This window comes from Pavona decussata, unplaced genomic scaffold (genome assembly GCF_977016875.1).
Source record: "Pavona decussata unplaced genomic scaffold, jaPavDecu1.1 SCAFFOLD_534, whole genome shotgun sequence".
Lineage (NCBI taxonomy): Eukaryota > Metazoa > Cnidaria > Anthozoa > Scleractinia > Agariciidae > Pavona > Pavona decussata.
This window is the reverse complement of record NW_028145835.1, coordinates 107,571-131,850: the sequence shown is the minus strand read 5'-3', so window position 1 is coordinate 131,850 and position 24,280 is coordinate 107,571. Positions and strand designations below refer to the sequence as shown.

The window sequence follows — 24,280 nt, the reverse complement described above, 5'->3', positions numbered from 1 at the left end:
TGGTCCCTGGTCACAATGTTCAATGTTTTCAATGCGTTCACTCTCTCCAGTCCATAGAGAAACCTAATCTTCACTTAACATATTTAATTATTTCATTCTTTGATCTTATCAAGTGATTTAGTTTGACAAGTAGGTAATTAAGTACGACCGATTCTGAAAGCCTTTTATTGCATGGAATCGATTTCCGACACAAATTTGTCAGAAAGTTTACTTGCTTTGGGCAATAGCCCATTTAGACAGTTGTTTTTCTCTTTAATTCATTTTTTGTGAGTCCCTTAAAAGTAACAAAAGCCATAATTATTTTATAATAATTTTCTTTCACAGATGATAATCTTGAGGCAACTTTAGCCAAATGTGATGAGTTTTTGCACTCATTTGATCTTCCTCCGTCTTCAAGAAATTGGGAGACCAGGATGTCCAATTTAACATCCAGCTGGGACAATTCAAGGAAACTGCTCTTTGAGGCTGCCCTGAGTTGTGAGGCACTTCCATCTCCAGATTGTTGCCAAATGTGCTTGAAAAGGACAGTGCGAGTGCGATGCATGGAGTGTGCAGTTGGATTTATGTGTCCATCGTGTGATGAAAAGGTGCACCAGTTTTTGCCTTTCCACAACAGAGATGGGTATTTGAATGGGTTATTCCAGAAAAAATCCACACCTCCCCGACGGATGGGATTCTGGAAATTCTCACCGGAGGGGGGGTCAAAGACTCTGGAAATCTAGGCGGGAGGGGGGGTTGAACTTAAGAAAGTCTTCTGCAGGAGTCATTTCGACCGATAGTTCACGCGATTCGAACGTTTAGTTCAGTGACACTTCAGCGCTCTCAGACCCTGAAAATAATAGAAATATTTTGTTCACATATTTCTCACCTAAAATAAATGATAATATAAGTCCCTTTGCAGGTCCTTTTATAGCAGAAAACGCGAACAACAAGATAGTAAAGAACGAGCCGTTGCAACATTGTTGCAACGAAGAGTTTGAAACGCGTGACACATTTCTACTCGTACCAGACCCAGCGCGCCACAGTTGTGTAATTTCACGTCCGCCATTGCATTCTTAGCGTGGATTCCACTGCGTCAGGCGGAAGAATTTCTTACTTGTGCAAGCAAGGATGCAGAGCTATTAGCTGAAGAAGATAATTCCAAAGAATTTTGGTCCAAACATTCCCTCTTCATCGAAAATACTCGAGAGGAACTTGTAGCCATCTGTACCTCGAAAAAACTTTTGGAAACGTAAGTTATTGCGAAAGCAACAGAAGGAGAAAGTTCTTGGACGGGTTCCTGCAACATATACAGTGGTAACCTCTCTGAAGTCCCATTGTCCGTAGCACAGTTGAACAAGCGGCCAGTGCGTTTTTTGTGTGCCGTTTTAAGATTCCATGGGTGTTGTCCATTGGGCACAAAGGATGAACTCGTTCGCTTTTTCGCATTGTTGCTCCTTTCTTTTTTTAGTTCCACGCGATAGAGTTTTTAATATTAGCAGAAGCTTTAGAAATTAAAAAAGAACATCTTCTAGACGTGATTGTGCGTATTTTATATTAAAAATAAATTAAATTTAAGCCTAATATTTTTTTCCGGAAATCCAGGCGGGAGGGGGGGTCTTTTGTTTTGGAAATCCAGACAGGAGGGGGGGTCTTGTGCTTCAGGAAATCCAAGTGAGAGGGGGGGTTAAAAAACGACCCCATCCATCGGGGGGGGGGGGGGGGTGTGGATTTTTTCTGGAATAAGCCAATGGGTATTTTCAAGCCATACCTCCAACTATCACACTTGATGACAATGGAACTATGCAAACTACCTGTAAGTTCACCATTAAATGGATTGGAGTGAATGAGTCAGACATATTATTCAACACCTATAATAATATTATTATTATAATGGCGTCAAAGTTCCTTTACCCTGTTATAGAATTGTTATTTATCAACACCATGTTGTTACCTGGGACACCGTTGAAGTCTGTTCTTAAGTTAGGGCAGTGCTTATGAATTCACATTTTCCTGCTTGTATGTAGCACTTATTGCTGGGGTGATTTTTCAAGGAGATATACTGTGATCCAGTGTGCAACCTCACTCCATTGACATATTACTTCCCCTCTGAATATGGTAACCAATTTTCTATTGCTTGACAAGAGTTTTACTATGAACCAGGTTCCACTGTACACGATGATCATAATGTTTGCCATTATTTTGCTATGTTTTCCTTTAATATAATTCTGTAACTGTTGTGTATTGAATGTCATCAATGATACAACTGCTAACAAATTTTACCACCATTTGCATTGCTACACAATGATTTTGTCAATCAAACATTAAGCTGGCTTCAAATTTTGCTCACGCCATATTATAAATGGATGTGTTGTTGTGGCCATCAGGAAAATTCAAAGCCAGCTTAATGTTTGATTGGTAGAAATTTTGTAAACGTTTCACAGGCGTTTGGGGTTGAATGACATTCCTTAGCAAATGCAAACAGTGTTAGACAGCTTAGTTATAAAATTGTCAACTGGCTTACATTTGCTCTTTGTTTTTATCTACCCTCAAGCCAAGCTATATCCAGTTGTCAAACTGTCAGAATTCTGTTCCAAGTGTAAGGAATCTGGAACATTACATCAAATTCCTGTAAATACCAAAGAGACTCTGATTATTGAAATGAAAAAGGTATCAACTCTGTACTTTTATTTATATTTCTTCCTGCTGTTTGAACATATGTATATCTAATCTTGCACCTTTTTGTAATCTTTGTCTCATGCATGATGTGTTTTTGTGTTTCTGTGTACCGGTACCTCTAGGTCGGTTTGATTTAAGCAACTCTGTAATCCACTGCAAGAGTTGCAACGTTGTGGCTCCATCCTGGACACTAACTGATGTTGTCCAAGCAGGGTATTGGCCTGGAAGTCCTACTAGTACTGATACAAGCTATGTGTTTGATCAGGGACTTTTTCAGCTTTGGGAATTGCTCCAGAAGAGAATGCCAGGGACGTCTGAAACGTCATTTATCAGAGCACTCGAGAATGTGTCTAGGATGAAAGGACGGGTACTGTTTATAGCTCATTCCAATTCTTTATCCAATGTAGCAGGTGTTTGGGACGAATAATTTATAAACACACTAATGCATATGAGAGCTTATACACTTTCAATTCAGACTGTGTTGTTCTTTTCTCCTGCTTTATCATTTGGTAACCTAGCTTTGTCATTTATTAGCTATTATTTATTGTATGTATGTTGCAAGGATTAGTTTACAATAGTACATCACTCAGATTTATTGTGTTGAATCTCCAAAGTGATGCATGCAACACCGCTTATGCAAAAATTGATCGTTTCTTTATGGCTGACTTATCTTTCATTATCATTGTAACTACAAAGTTCTGAGTATATACTGAACATATTGGGCACTGGTTTCCTTGTTTTCTTGGATTCTGTTTTGCAGGAGCCAACAATCAATCCTTCAACTTTCCGTCGCTCATTTAAAGAGTGGAAGTTTTGCCAATATGAACTCAGTCAACTTCAAGGCATGGATTGGTCAAACTGTCCTACATGCTCTATCAGGCAGCATTCCTGTCATGTTGATGGTAACATGAAATTGTATCGTTACCAGTCATCAGGAAGGTAGGTCATGAAAACTATTATTACAGTTGTATATATCACCTGTATTTGTGTTTTAATACCTGTAGCAGCAAAATCGATTAATCTCAGAAAGCATTTGATTTAACATAATAATAATATGATCAAGATATAGTTGTCTAACAAAGAAACATGTTTTTGTCTTTATTTTTGAAAAATATATATAAATGTATTATAATAATCCTACTATTGTTTGCAGTCAAAGAAGGCCATCTTAATATGGTGATGTGTTTATTGCCAATAATAAGGATGTTGACTATCACATGAAAACAGTTTATGCAAAGCAGCCAAAATCTAAGGTCTGTCAGCTGTTTGGCATGTAGTAGAATCATGCATGTAGCATTATTTTTTTAACATAGGCCCAGTGGTTTTGTTGCTTCTCACACTTAATTGTCCTTTTTTACTAAGTAATATCAAAGCTTCTATTACCAAAAAAAATTGTAATCTGAACACCTCTATTTTTAACATACATTTCACTTTTACTCAGAGATCTAAAATTCATTTAAACTCTTCTCCCCGTAATCTAATAAGGACACCAATGGCTTTGCTCTGTCCTTTGTTTTGATGTAGTGTCAAGTTATTGCGTGCTATTTCTTATTTGCTAATGCATGTCAGTTTGAATATCCAATTTTCACTTGTAAATTGTTTTCCTACTGACCAAGAGATAAATACCTGTGCTGTTAATTTGACAGTGTATAAAACTTAGCTGATGTGATAAGGCAGCTGTTTTTGTGTTTGCATTGTTTACAGGATAGTGATAATAGATAAGGAGATTCCCACTGGCGGGCGGCCAACAACAGAGGCAGAAAGTCAGCCAAATTGGATGAGACTGGACTGGAGATAGCAGGTGAAACTGAAATGAAACAATGATCAATCTTTTACCTTAATTTAAATCTGGCTGATCTATAACTGTATTGACAAGAAAGTCCTTTATTTTCAGGTTGTAAGCATGGCTTGGCCCAGTGGGCAGTGAATATGTTTCAGGGGGAATTGTATGGTTATGCAAACTAGATCCATCTCAAAAAAATGATACCAGCTGGTGTCATGTATTTTTGGGAGGATATAGTTTGCAAGTACTGGAAGTGGCCGAGAAAGGCTGGTGGTCTTGATGGAAGTGACATGAAACCTGCCTTGTCCGTTATGCATGCCAAGGCTCACAATTGGACATGCCAGGTAAACTTATGTTTATCAAGTACAAGGGAATGCCTCACCCTATACACCACCTAATGCAAATACTTATAATTATCATTCAAAACAAATGTTTGAATGGTAATTATCCTACCTGGACCACCCTTGTTCTGCAAAATCATTTTAATATTGCAAGTCTGTGTATCAGTATTTACATTATCAATCTACTTAGACAGATTTTATCATTCAGGCAAGATGGCAAGATGGAGATACATGTTCCACTGGTGAAGAAGTAGAACAGATCAACTCTCACATGTCGCGATGTGGAAACACCACCAAGCACATGCTTCCTGTGAGTGACTGGAAACTAAAGAAGTTACATACTAGTCATGAAAGAAGATACACGATGTAGAACATCATTGTAAACAAATGTGATGTAAATCTTCCAGATCGGGAAGAGCTCATTACTGAGCATGCCCTGTCATAGAACAGGAGGAAAATTATTGGCATGGTGCAGAGTCTTGCAAAGCGATACACTCGTGTGAGTATGCTTTTTGACCCACCCCCACCCCCACCCCCAACACTAAATACACATACACAATTATATTATTTGATATTTAGATCGTGAGCTGAAGATTTTACACTGCAAAAGTTGACAAGGGAACATGAAGGCACAGCCCAAATCAACTATTGCACATAGAAATTGAGAGTCAATGATGTAATTGCTAAAACAATTCATGAATAATATTCCATTCCATTGTTATATTAAAGGTTTATAAAGTTAAAGGTTATTCAATTCAGGTTAATATACGAAAATACAATGTGTTGTTAGCTTCAGAATGACCTCATATTTTCTTCTTATCTTTGGTGTGCTAGGCTGTTAAGATGCAAAGTGAATCAGACAAAGAATTCACTAAAGTTCTTGTTGCATATAATGTACCATCAGTTCAATTTAAGGTAGACGAGTGGAAGAACATTGTTGTTTGTCATGCACAAGGTAAAATTGATATTGTGGGTTGTTGTCATGCATTTCGAGTTTGACAATTTTTCGATGTGCAAATTATGAGCAAGGAAAATGTCCTAGTTTGTTTACCGCACCTTTCAAAATATGCTGAATCCGAAATTCAAATCACAACCTACGGTTACATTGTTCATTGCCATCAATCAAACAAATGGGATCAAAACCCACCTATCAGTTAGTTTCTAAAGCTTCCTGTGCAATGATTTATGGAAGCAAAACCACAACCTTCTGCGAAAGGCACGGTAAGCATGCAAAAGATAGGTAAGGCCATGTTGTGCCGCATTAACTATGGATCATGGTGTATTGCATTACCAATGGTTAGTGTACTGACACATCAAAATTACTGTTTGTTAGAAATAGAAGCCTTGCATAGCACTACCAGCAGCATTCGGCTTCAAGATGAAATTGAAATGTTGGCGTCATCTATTGAACAGACCACTCGTTTAATGAGCAAATTGGCAGGTAAGTGCATGACTTTTTTCTAAGAAGGGCTGGGGGTTAGGAATAAAAAAATATGTAACATATTATGTTAGCTACTAACATATTTTTCCTTGAGAATTTCTCCCTTAGTTTTTTTTTAGAGTCATCAAAACAACGATCCAAACTGCGATAAAAAATATCCGCTGACAAGGCAAAGCTAACATCTCGGGTGCAGCAGTACAATGAAGAGGCAGCAGGAAACCAAGATGCTGACCCTAACCCATGTACAGTTGCAGATATCATGACTGGAAACTTCCCCAGGGGAAATAATGCAGGTGAACTATTTATTTATCGTTGGTAAAAGGTAGGCATAGCTAACTATACTGATTGCTTTCCACGGCTGCTAATTGCTCAGTTTGCTGATTTACTAATTCAGACTGGGTGATCTTGCTGTGCCGTGCTGATGAGGCCCAAATAGGCCGAAACAGCTTGTTATTTGAGTAACCTTGATGCAGAAGTTGCCCAAGCAAACCTTTAACATTTTCTGTATGGCCAACTTGTAGTGTTACCCGTGTGAAATTTAAAGTTTGTTTGTGTTTAAAGGGTTGGAACCAGTACTCATATTACAGGGTAACAACTTACCTGACCAATTACCATGGTTGAACAGGCCCTTGTCAATTAGGCTTATTGCTTGTTATAGCCCTCATAGCAATACAACCGTTTTTACTTAAATAGGGTGCTAAACTTCGCTCTTTCTCTCTTTGCTCAATTGTTGATGTTCCTATAGATACACCAGTACGTATCAAGAGATTAGTCGTTGAAAAGTTTGAAATGACAAAGCGATGGGAGGAAGAAGTTTCCCTGGTCAAAATGGAGATGGCCCACTTCATAAAATTCTACATGGAGGTTGCTATGCCTCAGCTTCAGAGGATTGCAGATGAGTTGAAGGACAGCCTCGACAGTTAGCCAGTTTGATTCAAATGAATTCAATGTTTTACATTCATGTTGAGTAGCATTGTCTTTGAATGAAATATATATTTCCAACTGCTTTTCTTCTTTTTTTCTCCCAGTTTTTCAAGATCCTCCCCGTGAATTTGACGTTGAGATGCCGCTCGAGCCTGGTGAAGAGTCTGTGCAGTCAGAAAGTGTATGCTAAGAATTGCAAAACCTTTTAGCACTTGTCTCTAGCTGGAAATCATTTTGGCTAATAAAGATTTTTTTTACTCTTTTACGTTTAGGTGGAGATAGCCAGGTAAACAACTGAGTCTCAGAACACAAGAGTAATTGAAGGAAAGTTGGCGTGTGTCAAAAAGGGGATCGCGTTCTGTAAACTTCAACTGGTCAGTGCAGCAACCTCATTCAAAGCCGCTCTGTCAGGTATCAGCTTCGAGGAATCCCTTGATATCCAAGATGGTGAAAACGAAGGGGAAGATGATGATGATGTCGAGGACGATGTCGATAATGGTGCAATTTCTGATGACGAACGTGTAGACATCGATCAGCCCACCGCAGGGGAGGATCTTGAAGTCACTGGGGAAAATCTGCCGCATAGCAACCTGATAGAATGGAAATTTCCTGTAGAGATTAGCCAATCAACACTCGACGGGCGTAATGGTAGCTATGCTTGCAGTGTCACTGCGCTCATCTTTGCTCATGAAGTATACTGTCAGCGCCTTGACCTGCAATCAGTGCCTCTGTTATCTCCGCTGTGGGTTGTGCTTATGTGTGCTGCGATCAGAATTGGTAACCGGTTTCACGATAGTTGTCGCCATAGCTTGCCACAGCGTTTCCTGTCAGCAGCGGAGGCTGCTATCATTGTAGAGCGAAGTGTTAGTGCTTCTGTTGACCTCCCTTTGCCGGTAAGCGTTTTTGATGAACATGCGCCCACACTTTTGTTGTTCCAGTTACGAAAGTTGTGTACCCGTAACCACGGCCATGCTGCCTTGCTAATAGCTAACGAGAAGACGGTCCTCTTTATGCCCATCGAAAAGTGTTTTATTGTCTTGGTGGATACTCATCAACATGGCCTCCATGGTGCCGAAGTGTTATTGGGGCAGCAGGAGAGCTTAGACCAATTTGTACATGCCAGCCAGACCGTGCTAGGTTTGCAGGATGACACCTACGCCAATCTTTCCCTTATTACCTTTTAAGTGGAAACCTGCGTAAGATAGGTCCAAGCTTGGGACAGTAGTCATCCTCCAGCCCTGTTCTCAAAGTCACTTCCAACACTTCTTACTGGTTTTCATACTCAGCCTTCTCCCGGCCGACGTGCATTGTTAGTTATGCCAATCAACCAAAACATCCTATCTGGCATGCTCTATCCCATCGACAATCATATGACTGTGCAGCTTTGTTAACTGTGATGTTTGACTGTCGGGGAAGCAACTGGGATGTTGCTTCCTTTGCTCGTCAACACTTGTTCAGTTATTGTTTTTGTTATGTGTTAATATTTGCTTTCTGGATAGATAGATAGATAGATAGATAGTTTATTAAAAATGCATCGCAGCCAAAGGCTGAATTGCGCAATTATTTACAAATGTTTTATGATACTTTAAAAAATTACAGATGAATCCTTGATAATAAATAAAAAACTGATTACAGTGTTAAAAATTCTATATAAAGTATTTATATTAAAATATGTTAACTTATAAAGTATATGGGGTAAAACTACAGCCTCGACATCGCATATATAAAAGTGTTTTTGGTTCTGTTTGTAAAAAGCTTCGGTATATTAAAATGGCGCTGTCGTCTTAGGTTATAGCGTGAATTGTCATAACCTGGAGGAAGGAGCGCTTTCAATTTATGGTTTGGATCACTAACAATGTTATCAAAAAGTTTGCTGCATAGACCGTAATGATGATCCAAAATGGGTGTTACCCCCACCTCTATTGCCTTCACCGGTTGTACACACTGTTTAGTAACTATTCGTAATGTTTTTGTTTGTATCCGTTTCGTAAGATTGCTAGCGCTTGGTGTCCTTTGTTGGTCTACTGTGCAGTGATTTTTGTTTCCGTTTTGCGTGCCTTTGTGGCACAATGTTTGCAGATTTTTTTTTCAAAGGGGTGGGGTTCGACTCCCCAGCGCAATTGGCGACCGGTGTCCCCCTGTTTGTGTGCGGACCCTTCTCTCTGGTATTGCACTTCTTCGCCATTAGATGTTATGTCCTACAGCCATTGCACTTACCCTACTAGGGGGCTGCTCGTCCGCCTTAAACACAATAACATATATTAATAAGTACACTGTAAGAATTGTAATAGTCTATTCAACTTTCCAGGTATTTACCATATTTCCTGCAATTAAGAGTGAAAACCTCGCTTCGGATTGGTCTAGAGAAGTGGGTAATTATAGTACAGACGCACGCACGAATGTCGTCACTGTGGCAGGACGAAGTTATTTTTTCCCGAAAATTTGCTTGTCGTCCGAGGCAACAACAAACAAAACGTCTTGGAACAGATCAATGGGATATAGGGCCTTTTGTGTGCTAACAAGCTAGAATGTTTTTCGTCAGACAAAACGGATGAAATCTGTCCCCACGTTTGTCTGTGAGAAAATGCAGGAATAGTCGACGATGAACAACATCACGCGGTCGATTCTTTGGAAGCAGAAATGTGCTATTAGAATAAAGGTTACTTTGAGAAAGCTGTTTCCAAACTTCTTTGAAGTTCAGTATGCTAATTTGCAACTTCTTCATCCTAAGAAGTTCTTTACAGTTTACAACGTTTGTGAAAGCACTTGGTATGAAGCTCACTTTAGAGAATCTTAGCATTAAGGTATATAACAAATTCATTCCATTCGGGGACCGTGTGTACCGCATAGAAGATGTCAAAATGCGGCAATAATATCAGACACGCTACTCGCCTGAGGTTCATTAGCGTACTTCTTTGTTCTTGCCATATTTTGACGTCTTCTCCACGTTCAGCAGTAGGGCGCGCACGGCCAAATGGAATCTATTTGTTAGACCCGACCGTTAAAACTTCAGATCTATCAACACAAATACCTCTTATATAAAAATTCGTCAATTCGACAAATTCCAAAACAAGCAAAATGACTCGTATCACGGATGAACTGATAACAAGTGTCGGTGATTTTGCTCTTGTTTACATTTACAATGTAAATACACGTTGTTATCCTGACTGAGCTTAATTCAACCTGTGCTCGTGTAAAAACTAAACGTTTTCGTTGAATTAAAATGTCATGGAACAGACAGTCTAAATTTAAGAGAAGTGGGATAATTTTACGGAACGGTCGATTTCGGAAATGCGACAAGAAAATACTATTTCGGTTCAATTTCTTATAGCGTAACTCTCTAGAAGCCTACTTTATCCCAAATGAAAGTGACGATTTGTGTTAATCTTGCCGGAGATTTGTCATCATGGTCTTTCGTAGAATGGCCCATTTTGCCGATCCAACAAAATTGTACAAATGTAGCCCGCACTTTCGCGTCACTGTCTTTAAAGACATGCCTAACGTATTTTCCAAATTGGTGAAAATTGGCAGATTGATGCAGATCGGTAAACTACCCGGCCTTTCTCATCGTTGCTAACTCCACATTGGCGAAAAGTGGCATTCCAACCCAGACAAAACGTATCATGGTGACTTCCATTTTGCAGATTAGTGCAAATTAATTATGCTAATCTTGCCCGTTCTTTCTCATCATCCACTCTACGGACATGTTCCCAACTTCAAATTTGTGAAGAGACATTCTGACCCAGAAAAAAACTACTTTTCACTCTCAAGCTTGGGTTTGAATCAATGACCATGAAAATTGGAGGAGATGTTTACAGCATAAAGAAGCCTACCATACCTTAGCGACAAGGTGAAAGGTCAAAACCAAAGGTCAGGAGGAAGAAAAATATTCCCCACGACCTTTGCTTTTAACCTTTGACCTTTTTACCTCCTGAGTTAAGTCCACTCGTCAAGGGCAATACGGTCACCAAGTTTCAAGGTCACAAGTGCTAATCTGGCGCTCTCTTTCACATCATCCTCTCTAAGGACATGTTCCCAACTTCAAATTTGTGAAGAGGCATTCTGACCCATATAAAAGGCACTTTTGACTCTCCTGGTTTTGAATTTTAATCAATGACCATGAAAATTGGATGAGACGTAAACAGCATAAAGAAGCCTAACATACGTTAGCAACAAGGTCAAATGTCAAAACCAAAGGTCAGGGGAAAGAAAAATAAAAGCCACGTCCATGGCTTTTGACCTTTGACTGATTTCCTCCTTGACCTAAGCTCAACCGTGAAGGACTATATGGTCACCAAGTTTCAAGGTCAACGGTCAAAAGCAAAGGTCACAGGGACTAAAAACGCATCGTATCTTTTCCTAGAAAAAAACTACTTTTCACTCTCCTGAGCTCGGGTTTTAATCAATGACCATGAAAATTGGAGGAGATGTTAACAGCATAAAGAAACCTACCATACTTTAGCGACAAGGTGAAAAGTCAAAACCGAAGGTCAGGAAAAAGAAAAATATATGCCCCACGACCTTTGCTTTTAACCTTTGACCTTTTTACCTCCTGAGTTAAGTCCACTCGTCAAGGACAATACGGTCACCAAGTTTCAAGGTCACAAGTGCTAATCTGGCGCTCTCTTTCTCATCATCCTCTCTAAGGACATGTTCCCAACTTCAAATTTGTGAAGAGGCATTCTGACCCATATATAAAAGGCACTTTTGACTCTCCTGGTTTTGAATTTTAATCAATGACCATGAAAATTAGATGAGACGTTAAAAGCAAAAAGAAGCCTACTATACTTTAGCGACAAGGTGAAAGGTCAAAACCAAAGGTCAGGAGGAAGAAAAATATGCCCATGACCTTTGCTTTTAACCTTTGACCTTTTTACTTATTGAGCTAAGTCCACTTGTCAAGGGCAATACGGTCACCAAGTTTCAAGGTCACAAGTTAAAAGCAAAGGTCACAAGTGCTAATCTGGCGCTCTCTTTCTCATCATCCTCTCTAAGAACATGTTCCCAACTTCAAATTTGTTGAGAGGCATTCTGACCCAGAAAAAAGGTCACTTTTGACTCTCCTGGTTTTTGATCTCTGATCGCTTCCCCCCTTGACCTAAGTTAAACCGTCAAGGACTACATGGCCACCAAGTTTCAAGGTCAATGGTCAAAAGCAAAGCTCACAAGGAGTAAAAAGGCCTTAACGACCCAAATGACTCAATTGACTTGGATGACGTAATTGACAAGGATGATCCAACTGACTTGGATAATCCAATTGACTTGGATGATCCAACTGACTTTAAGGACACAACTGACTCAATTGACTTGGATGATCCAACTGAGTTGGATGATCCAATTGACTTGGATGACCCAAACGAACTCTTTGTTAATTTTAGCAATCGCATTTCGAACGCCGCTATTCATTAACGGTCTGTACTTTGGACGAATAGTCACAGTCTTCTAACAGATGTTTTTTATCAACAGTTTTGCGAATCGCTGAAACAAGGCCCAGTAAGCAGCGTGAACATCATTACAGTCTTCTATAGGCATCTCTACCAGTCACAACTCTGTAGAGTAGGATTGGCGCAGTGTCAGAGCACTCGCCTTCCACCAATCGCCAATGGCCTGATCGCGGGTTAGATTTTTCCCCGGATACTCCGGTTTTCCCCTCTCATCAAAAACTAACATTTGATTTGAGTTGAATTGCTTTGATTTAATAAGGAGATACCCTCGACAGGGATACCCTCCGGCATATCCTGTTGATGGTATTGATGTTTACATTGATCAGACAAAAAAGTATGATTATTAATGCCTTGACCTTTGATTCGACAAATCCCAAACCTGTGCGTTTAACAATCCCTCTCTATTAGAGAAGCCCCAATTTTGGCAAAAATAAAACAATGATTGTACAAAAAGGGGCGCAAAGTTGGTAATAATTGAGTCCAGTAACTTACTACCAGTTTCCGTAACTCGAGTTGGTTCAGATAATGATTATTACTACAAATATGACAGAAGTTGCTACTCTCTCTTCTTTACTCTTCTCTACTCTCTCTTGACCTCTTTTCCAAAATAGTACTTGCACAAAGTGAAACTTTTCTGTTCCTGTACAAAGCCCTCGCTAATTACATATTTCAACATGTTAAACGATTGTTTAAGTTAACACAAACATATTAAGTAAAACCATCGAACAGCTTCTCTAAGAATCCTTTTGTATTCCTTCTTCCCTGTGTTATTGCATTTATAGTATGCTTTGAGGGAAACCTGATTCATTTGAATGTCGCCTTAACTTACTCCTTTTGGTGTCCTTTATACATGTAATCAGGCGAGAGCCCTAAGCTGGGCGGATAGCGGGAGTCGCACAAATGTGGGCAGCTAGATAAAAAGTACAAAATGCGAGCGGGAGTAATCGAAAAAGAGGGTGGGAGTCAGGAACATGGCAAATAGAAATGAAGACTCTACATATAGGACTGAGGTAAGGTGAAAAAGAGCTAAGTCGAAGTTCAGACATCTGTAAGCACAATAGAGCACAATAACGATTCTTCTTCTTCCTCTTCTTCTTCTTCTTCTTCTTCTTCTTCTTCTTCTTCTTCTTCTTCTTCTTCTTCTTATTATTATTATTATGTGTTCGCGAGGGACCCTATAATATTTAGTGCATGAAGCGTGATATCTGCGTATAATGCATGAACGCTTCAGTGATAGAAAAGGCTAGGGAATTTATGAGACAAATAAATGCAGGGCCACCTAGTTGTTCATTTCGGTAACATATCTGATCAAAAAAGCTTTTTGACTCAGAAAGTTGGGTGGAATGGTGACCAAAATGTACAAATATTTTGTTTTATCATTCGTAAGCTCCCCACTGGTCTGGCTACACTAGTCAGAATTTCTTGCGCAAAGAGATCAATCGTGATTATCACAACGTTGGCCAAATTATTCATTTAAGAGGTGATATCTTGCTAAGAAGAGACGAGTGCATTTCGATCGAATCCTGCGATAGAGAGAAGAAAGACAACAACAGATTTTACAGTCAAAAATTGGCGGGAAATTTGACACAACAAATTTAACGGTAAATAATGGCCCAAGAACAGAAAATTCTGCCACACGATGGCGTAATTAAAATGTAACATTCATGTGATTTAATATGAATGTAGGTGATGAAGCCTTGCTGTAAAGGGCGCTAACTAGTAAGTGCGTTTCGATACTGAACGCAGGTAATTTTTGGCCGGGAGATATAGCGACCTAATTCAGTGTAGTTCCATAGTCCCCACATGTTCTAAACGCAAATTGTCTCGCGCAATGCTGTTTTCTATTATTGGACAAATGACAACAGAGCCCCCTAGTCGTTCGTTGCAGTAAAATATCTGTTTAGAATAGCTTTCGGCTCCAAAAGTCTTGTTTTACAAATTGTGATGAAAAGCGCTGCTAGACTTTTCTCGCTTGAAGTGTCACTTCAAACTCTCGCCATGAGTCAGCTTAGGATCCGGATTATAAACACCGGGAAGCGGGTACATGACTTGTTACCCCTGTGTGCTTACGAAACGCGAAGTGCTTAAAATCTCGCAAAAAAAATTGGGAGCTGCACATGTGCAGGTATGAACATTCGCACAGTAGCTGGATCTAAAATGTTTGATTTTCTCCCTGCTTAAATCTGGTGATGCTAGGCCGGTCACTTCATCGCAGGAGATCGCTTTTCGATGCTAGTTTGATGGTGGTTCTTGTAAAGGTTTTTGCAACGATTTGTTAGTCTCAAACGTTTATTCCCTGAAGAACAATATTGCTGCTGCATTCGTATTCTCGAAGTCAATTTAACTCGAGCGCCGTTTTATAATCTGGAATAACTGATACTAGTTTCATACTCTAAACAATAAATTATGTTTCGCCGAAGAAATGTCTAGTATTATCTGTAAAACACGTCCTAAAAGATATTCCGAGAAACGAACCGTCGTGTTCTTCTGAGTTAATAACGAAACTTTCTTTTCACGTCATTTTGATCAAGGTTGACATCTTGTTCTCGCAGCTTAATTACTTTCAGAAGGAAGAGTGAACCATTGGTTAATTTTGCTTTGCTGATAAGGAAAACAATGCAAGCCAAAACAGCCACATGTGAAGGAAAAGGTGGTAAAGGACTGAAAATGCTTCCATTAGCTAAATAGGTTGACTCAACGTTCACTGGCGGTTTGTTTTTGGCTGACAGCTCAGTTTGTTCCGTTTGACTTTAATGTTATCTTGTGTGTCCATGAGCCAATGTTGTGAAAACATGCTACGGACTTAAGAGGACCAACGCAACCGCCAGCCGGTGAACTTTCAAAGATAAGAAAGATTAAATTAAAACTTTTTTTGTTTGTATAGTACGGTCCCCACTTCTCCGATTCTGGAGCAATGGAAAATTAAGGGGACCAAAGGTGATTGAAACTTGTTCAAAGATAAGAAAGATGAAAGGACTTTTTTATCTGAGACATTGCAATGAATTTATCAATGGATTTACTAAGATAATGCTTTATTCGAGTCCCCATGCGTATAAATACCTGTTCCATTAATGTAGATAAGATCTGAACCAAGTGCAAAATGTTACTACGTGACAGTGAATTATCACTACTGCCAAGTATTTTGGCTAGGATTTTTCTGTTGTCGGTTCGGTGACGCATTACATGTACCACACAGCAGAGCAGTTCACGAGGAACGCTTAGCTAGGCTATACGGGTAAGCTATAAATCCTTATGTTCCTAAGGACCCTAAGTTGTTACTTCTCTGCGCTACGTTGTCCTGTTGAATACGTTTTGGGGGATTAAGAGCCTACTGTTAAATAGGGTCCCCACAAGGGTCTGAACACAAAACTTTTTCACGCAGTGTAATTAACTGATTGCTGTGATTATTATGGTGAATTTATGCTGTGAAGTGAAACTAAGGAGCCTTTTATGAAAACAGATCGCTATGTTATAGGCTGAGGTGTTCATAATTTACCAAGTCGTTAGTTTAGGCGAACAATTTGACTCAGAAATTCGGATAAAACTGTGACGAAAAACCGGATTTGTTTTTTCTCGACATCCACCAGTACGTATAACACAATGTCACAATGAACAAGTCGCCGACAGAAAACTGAAGGAAATTTATCTTTCAAGAAAAATGATAATAAAACCAGGGCCACCTAATTGCTCGTTTCTGTAAAGTATCTGATCGACAAGCCTTTTTCGACTCGGAAAATCGGGTGAAATGCATCACAGATGGTGACCAAAATGTGCAGCTGTTCTGTTTCACTAGTGGTCTGGCTACACTCTGCAAAATTTCTAGGGCAAATGAAGCAATTGTGATTATCTCAAAGTCTGACCAAATAATAGCTTTAGTAGATGAAGCATTGCTATAAGGGACGAGTCCATTTCGATCGAATCCTGTGACAAATAAACTGCGATAACTTCGACAGTAACAAATTTTGCTCACGATATCACGTACAAATGTAAATGATGTAATTTTAAAATATGAATGTCTAGTAAGTGCGTTTTGATCGAATGTAGGTAATTTTTTTTTGGGCCTACTTGTTACTAGATGGTCCCCACATGGTCTGGTCATACCGGTAGCATATTCTGTCGTGCTGTGTAACGGATTGTTATTATTATCATCATGATGAATTTATATGACAAAGTGAACTAACTATCCAACCTTTTCAGAAAATTGATCGTTATTTAAGAATTTTTTTTAGTGCAGAAAATACCTAGCGGTTAGTTTCGGTAAAAAATCGACTTACAAATTCAGCTCAAGCAGTTTAAGGCCTGGGTTAAGGGCTTTTAAGAGGAAAAGTGGCTTATTCTAGATAACTTTAACAAATTCAATGGCACTGAACTGAAATTTGGAAGATAAAAAGATCTCATCATTCTGAAAATTTCTAAGTGTAATAAGTGGTACTATAGATCACGTGACACGTCACGTGATCGTTTTTGTGAAAAAAGCAAAGATTTGACAGGTAGGCGACGGTTTTAAGAGAAAACATCACACAAAAACGCGTTTCTAATAAAGATTAAATATCTCCATCGTTTGGAATGATCGTCCATTGTTCTCCAGAAAAAATTTATCAGGACAAAGGTTATTTTTTAGTCCACAATTCAACCTTTGATTGTTAATTTCTCCAATTTAAAAACTTAAGGACAATCATTCCAAACGTAGAAAGTTTAATATTTAAAATCTGCTTCGGAAACACTAATTCAATTATCTATATAAAGAAAATTCGCCACCATATCGCCGATTTACTAGCCTCCCACGCAGTCGTTTTTAGGGGACTCGAGGTAATTCGAGTCCCCTAAAAACGACTGCGTGGGAGGCTACCGATTTACGAAATTTTCATTTTTTGGTCACGTGATGTGTCACGTGATCAAAATTATACGTTAAGGCAAAAGAAAACATCAAGTTTAATATTCAGGGAAAATTTCATCCTGTTCTAGGCAGACAAACCGAAGATATAGGGGATCATTCATAATTTCTGAACACCCTTCAAACCCAGGCCTTAAACTGCTTGAGAGTCGAAGTTCTGACATGTGTTCGGGATGGTCCCCATAATATTTAGTGCAATGAAGCGTGATGTCTGCGTATAATGCATGAACGCTTCAGCGATAGAAAAAGACTGGGAATTTATGAGAAAATAAAACCAGGGCCACCTAGTTGTTTATTTCGGTAATATATCTGATCACAAAGGCTTTTTGACTCAGAAAGTTGGGTGAAATGGTGACCAAAATGTACAAATGTTTTGTCAGGAGCCCATTACCATTGTACTCCCCACTGGTCTGGCTACCGTCTTGGCAGAATTTCTTGCGCAAAGGGATCAATCGTGATTATCACAATGTTGGCCAAATTATTCATTTAAGAGGTGATACCTTGCTAAGAAGAGACGAGTGCATTTTGATCGAATCCTGCGATAGAGAGAAGAAAGACAACAACAGATTTTACAGTCAAAAAAATTGGCGGGAAATTTGACACAAAAAAGTTAACGGTAAATAATGGCCCAAGAACAGAAAATTCTGCCACATGATGGCGTACTTAAAATGTAACATTCATGTGATTTAATATGAATGTAGGTGATGAAGCCTTGCTGTAAAGGGCGCTAACTAGTAAGTGCGTTTCGATACTGAATGCAGTTAATTTTTGGCCGGGAGATTATAGTGACCTAATTCAGTGTAGTTCCAGAGTCCCCACATGTTCTGAACACAAAATTTCCCGCGCAATGCTGTTTTCCAGTATTGTTGGACAAAATAATGACAACAGGGCCACCTAGTTGTTCGTTGCAGTAAAATATCTGTTTAGAATAGCTCTCGGCTCAAAGAGTCTTGTTTTACAAATTGGGATGAAAAACGCTGCTAGACTTTTCTCGCGTGAAGTGTCACCTTAAACTCTCGCCATCAGTGACAGCTTGGGATCGAGATTATAAACACCGGAAAGCGGGTACAAGACTTGTGACTCTTGTGTGCTTACGAAACGGGAAGTGCTTAAAATTTCGCAAAAGTTCGGGAGCTATACATGCGCAGGTATGAACATTCGCAAAGTAGCCGGATCTAAAATCGGTTGAGTTGATTTTTTCCCTGCTTAAATCTGGTTATGCTAGGCCGGTCACTTCATCGCAGGAGATCGCTTTTAGATGCTAGTTTGGTGGTGGTCAGTTGTTAAGGTTTTTGCAACGATTTGTTAGTCTGAAACGTTTTATCTCGAAAGAACAATATTGTTGTTGGTTCGTATTCTCGAAGTCAGTTTAACTCGAACTTCAATTTGAGCATGTGCATGTTCACAGTGCAGCAGTCAATCACTACTACAACCTCGAGCGCATTCTATAATCTGGACTGATACTAGTTTCACACTCTAAACAACATGTTATGTTTCGCCAAAGAAATGTCTAGTATTAGCTGTAAAACATGTTTTAAAAGACTTTCCGAGAAACGAACCGTCGTGTTCTTTTAAGTTTGAACGAAAATTGCTTTTCACGCCAATTTGATCAAGGTTGACATCTTGTTCTCGGCGCAGCTTAAAATTAGTTTCAGTAGGAAGAGTGAACCAGTGGTTAATTTTGCTTTTCTGATAAGGAAAACAAGCCAAAACAGCCACATGTGAAGAAAAAAGATGGTAAAGGGCTGAAAATGGTGATTAGCTAAATAGGGTGACTCAACGTTAATTCACTGGCGGTTTGTTTTGTGCTGACCGCTCATTTTGCCCCGTTAAACTTAAATGTTATCTATGGTTTTTAAGAGGACAAACGCAACGGCGAGTGAATTTCAGTTAAGGTGATTGACTCAGAAAATCGGGTGAAATGGTGAACAAATTGTAAAAAAGGAAAAAAAAACATGCCTAATTCTGCCTAACGATGGCGTAATAAAATGTAGCATTGATATGATATAATGTGAATGTAGGTGATGAAGCCTTGCCGTGAAGGGCGCTTAAATAGTTGTAAGTACGTTTCGATCGAATGCAGGCCAGGCAGGTACAGTGTACGTTTTGGTGGAAAAAGCGCTTCTTTTCAGACAACTGTTCAGATTCCCCACATGACCTGAATAAAAACTTTTCTGCGTAATGCTGTAAACTGTTGCTGTGGTTGTGAGTGCAACTGTCGAACCTTTGTGGAAAACTGAAATTTATTTATCAGAATTAATTATTAACTTTTTGTTTACGCACAACAACAAATCAAAAGTTGATAACCACTCTAAAGAATACCCTTTACCACCCGAAGCAAAAAAGCGGAGAATTTATTCAACAACTGTAAAAAAAATTATCTGTTTAGAATAGTTTTCGGCTCCGACATACTTTTTTTCGTTTTTTTTTTTTTCTTTCTTTTTTTTTCACAAACGCGAAATGACACTTCAAACTATCGCAAAACCCGCAACTTGTCTGGGATTTGGTCCCCAGGCCTCTCCCGTTGGATTGTCGAGTCTCTCAGAACGATATCAGGGACTGGTAACTACTGTGTAACCACATTTGGCGCAATTTGGGTAACTACTTGGTGTAGGCACTCATATAGTGGTCCGGGCAGCTACACTTATATAAACTACCTTATGTAAGGTTTCATATAGTGGTCCGTGTTAGGGTTACACTTATATACATAAACATCCTGAGCAGCATAGCCATCCTTTGCCGTACTTAGACCTCCTTAAATGTACTTAGACATCCTTAGATGTACTTAGACATCCTTTGCCGTACTTAGACCTCCTTTGCAGTACTTAGATCTCCTTAGATGTACTTAGACATCCTTTGCCGTACTTAGACATCCTTTGCAGTACTTAGACCTCCTTAGATGTACTTAGACATCCTTAGCCGTACTTAGACCTCCTTTGCAGTACTTAGACCTCCTTAGATGTACTTAGACATCCTTAGCCGTAATTAGACCTCCTTTGCAGTACTTAGACCTCCTTAGATGTACTTAGACATCCTTTGCCCTACTTAGACCTCCTTTGCAGTACTTAGACCTCCTTAGATGTACTTAGACATCCTTTGCAGTACTTAGACCTCCTTAGATGTACTTAGACATCCTTAGCCGTACTTAGACCTCCTTTGCAGTACTTAGACCTCCTTAGATGTACTTAGACATCCTTAGCCGTAATTAGACCTCCTTTGCAGTACTTAGACCTCCTTAGATGTACTTAGACATCCTTTGCCCTACTTAGACCTCCTTTGCAGTACTTAGACCTCCTTAGATGTACTTAGACATCCTTTGCAGTACTTAGACCTCCTTAGATGTACTTAGACATCCTTAGCCGTACTTAGACCTCCTTTGCAGTACTTAGACCTCCTTAGATGTACTTAGACATCCTTAGCCGTAATTAGACCTCCTTTGCAGTACTTAGACCTCCTTAGATGTACTTAGACATCCTTTGCCCTACTTAGACCTCCTTTGCAGTACTTAGACCTCCTTAGATGTACTTAGACATCCTTTGCCGTACTTAGACCTCCTTAGATGTACTTAGACATCCTTTGCCGTACTTAGACCTCCTTTGCAGTACTTAGACTTCCTTAGATGTACTTAGACATCCTTAGATGTACTTAGACATCCTTCGACGTATTTAGACATCCTTAGCCGTAATAAGACATCCCTAGCCGTACTTAGACATCCTTAGCCGTACTTATACATCCTTAGCTGTACTTATACATCCTTAGCCGTACTTAGACATCCTTAGCCGCACTTAGACATCCTTAGCCGTACTTGAACATCCTTCGACGTACTTTGACATCCTTAGCCGTAATTAGACATCCCTAGCCATACTTAGACATCCTTCGATGTACTTAGACATCCTTAGCCGCACTTATACATCCTTCCACGTACTTAGACATCCTTAGCCGTAATAAGACATCCCTAGCCATACTTAGACATCCTTAGCCCTACTTAGACATCCTTAGCTGTACTTATACATCCTTAGCCGTACTTAGACATCCTTAGGCGTACTTAGACATCTTAAGACGTACTTAGACATCCTTAAACATCCTTATCCATACTTAGCTTTACTCAGCCATCCTTAGACATCCTTAACTGGACTTAGACATCCTTAGATGTACTTAGACACCCTTAGCCGTACTAAGACATCCTTATGCGTAATTAGACATCCTTAGATGTACTGATACATCCTTAGCCGTACTTGGACATCCTTAGCCGTCCTTAGACATTCTTCGACGTACTTAGACATTTTAAGCCGTACTTAGACATTCTTAGCTGTATTTCGACATCCTTATCCGTACTTAGACATCCTAAGACGTACTTAGACATCCTTAAACATCCTTAGCCATACTTAGCTGTACTCAGCAATCCTTAGACATCCTTAGCCGTAGTTAGACATCCTTAGGCGTACTTAGACATCCTTATGCGTACTTAGTTATCCTTAGTCGTACTTGGACATCTTTAGGCGTTTTTAGATATCCTTAGCCATTGTAGCCATTGTCACGCGTTCTCAACCAGGACCAGTAATATAGGTATATATTTGCAAGGAATCAATTACTCGGGGAAAGTGTTCATGAGTTCAATGCATGGAGTTTCTCTATCATAATCCCAAAAAAGGTTTGAAAACAAGTCGTGATCTATCCCATGCATCAAAGGAACCAAATTTTCAAATCTCGGTAATGTTTAAAACTGTTTTCCAACGTGAAATCCATTTACACTCGGTCAGGTTCAAAATGCACTCGGAATGATGGATTGTTTATTTTTTCTGTTTTCAGATTTCTATACCGAGAAGTTCCATCAAAACGTTTGTAGGAAAATAAATCAAGTTTGTCCTTTGCTTTCCCTTTTGTCCTACTTTCAATTATTTTTATAGGTAGGTCCTTTTCCTTTTGTTCCACTTTCAATTTTCACGGAACTTCCTTGTATTGCTCTCTTTTTTGACGTTAGGGTCATAAGTGACTGCTTATGAAAAATTCGAGAAAATTTATCCAACGGAATTTTCTTGATGTAAAATCCTTATGTAGATGTTATTGTTACACTGAAATGTTAATGTTTTGTTATTTCTTTCCTCAATAAACGGGATCAGTGAACTGACATAAATGTTTGTGTCAACTACATGTATAGGTTTATGTAATGCTTGGCGATTTTTCCAGCTACAACAACACTAAACAACTACAATTCTAGGAATTAAGATGCACGCAAAATCATACTAAGCCTAATTGGATAACAAAACTTCACGGCAAAGACCATGCAAGCCTAGATTTATTGCAGGTTCAATTTCGTGAACCAACACTGATCTTTCACTGAATACTAATCACAGTCTACCTACTGCGGCAAAACTATTCTGGTTAAACGATTGTAAAGAGAATGTGGATTATCAACAATTTAAAAAATTAAACCACACATTATAAGAAAAACAACTTGAAATTAAGAAGTAATGGGCTTCCTTACCGCACTATTTTGAAGTATACTTTGACCAACTTCTATTATAATTTGTGCATGTAGTGAACCGATTAAAAAAAAAACAACAAGAATACAACTACTCGTATTACTATGGAATTTTGAACTTTGTATTCAAGCATACCACCAGCAGGTTTAAAAACACTAAAACTGAGAAATAACTTTCACAGTTTCTGGACAGATGATAAGACGCCTGTAATATTTAGCAACTGAATTGGTTGGGATATCCGCGTCTATTGGCCCTACTAGCGCTCCTTTATTAGCTCATATGTTCCTTCACATTTTCGAGTATGATTCCATTCATACGTTTATAAAAAGGGAGATGCCTAAAGCCGCTCCCTTTATCACCAATACTTTTAAATTGCTATCTATATTAGAACTACGGTACGTTATATTAACCAGACAGTATAAGTTTCTATAGTAATCCCCTCTACGCTCTCCTGAAAACTTGAGACTGAATAAAGTGAATTCTGAAAATAACTTATAGAAATCATTCGCAACTAGTAGGCTGTGTCACGGCACCGTCTTCTCTCAAATATTTAAAATTCCGCGAAATCAGACGATATAAGATGTCTTCCATACCGTATACCAAATACGAATGGTAAGCTGCTGTACCACAGTTAACAAGTGTGGCTACCATGAGATACTCAAAGTTCACAGGCGACAAACTAAGGGTGGTTAAGGATGTCTAAGGATGACTAAGTACAGCTAAGGATGTCTAAGTACAGCTAAGCTAGGATGACTAAGTACAGCTAAGGATGTCTAAGTATAAAAACGGGTAAGGATGTTCAAGGATGTCTAAGTACAGCTAAGGATGTATAAATACGGCTAAGGATTTTTAAGGATGTCTAAGTACAGCAAAGGATGTCTAAGTACGGCTAAGGATGTATAAGTATCGCTAAGGATGGTTAAGTACGGCTAAGGATGGCTAAGGATGTGTCCAAGTAAAGCTAAGGATGTCTAAGTACAGCTAACGCTGTCTAAGTACGGCTAAGGATGTCAAGCTAAGTAGAGCTAAGGATGTCTAAGTACAGCTAAGGATGTATAAGGATGTCTCTGAAGTACAGCTAAGGATGCTAAGTACAGCGAAGGATGTCTAAGTACTGCTAAGGATTCCTATGTACATCTAAGGATGTCTAAGTACAGCTAAGGTTGTATAAGTACAGCTTAGGATGTCTAAGTACATCTAAGGATGACTAAGTACAGCTAAGGATGACTAAGTACTGCTAAGGATGTCTATGTACATCTAAGGATGTCTAAGTACAGCCTAGGATGTCTAAGTACATCTAAGGATGACTAAG

General features: G+C 39.1%; 1 pseudogene across 1 annotated transcript; it reads left to right on the top strand.

Annotated features, from left to right (window-relative positions):
* Nucleotides 1–1,737: 1,737 nt before the first annotated feature.
* On the top strand, nucleotides 1,738–6,470 carry LOC146449966 (uncharacterized; annotated as a pseudogene). Its single transcript, XR_014860450.1, has 8 exons — nucleotides 1,738–1,795; nucleotides 2,534–3,025; nucleotides 3,419–3,597; nucleotides 3,812–3,911; nucleotides 4,363–4,459; nucleotides 4,553–4,785; nucleotides 4,991–5,092; nucleotides 5,190–6,470. The product of XR_014860450.1 is annotated as an uncharacterized LOC146449966 (transcript).
* Nucleotides 6,471–24,280: the final 17,810 nt, after the last annotated feature.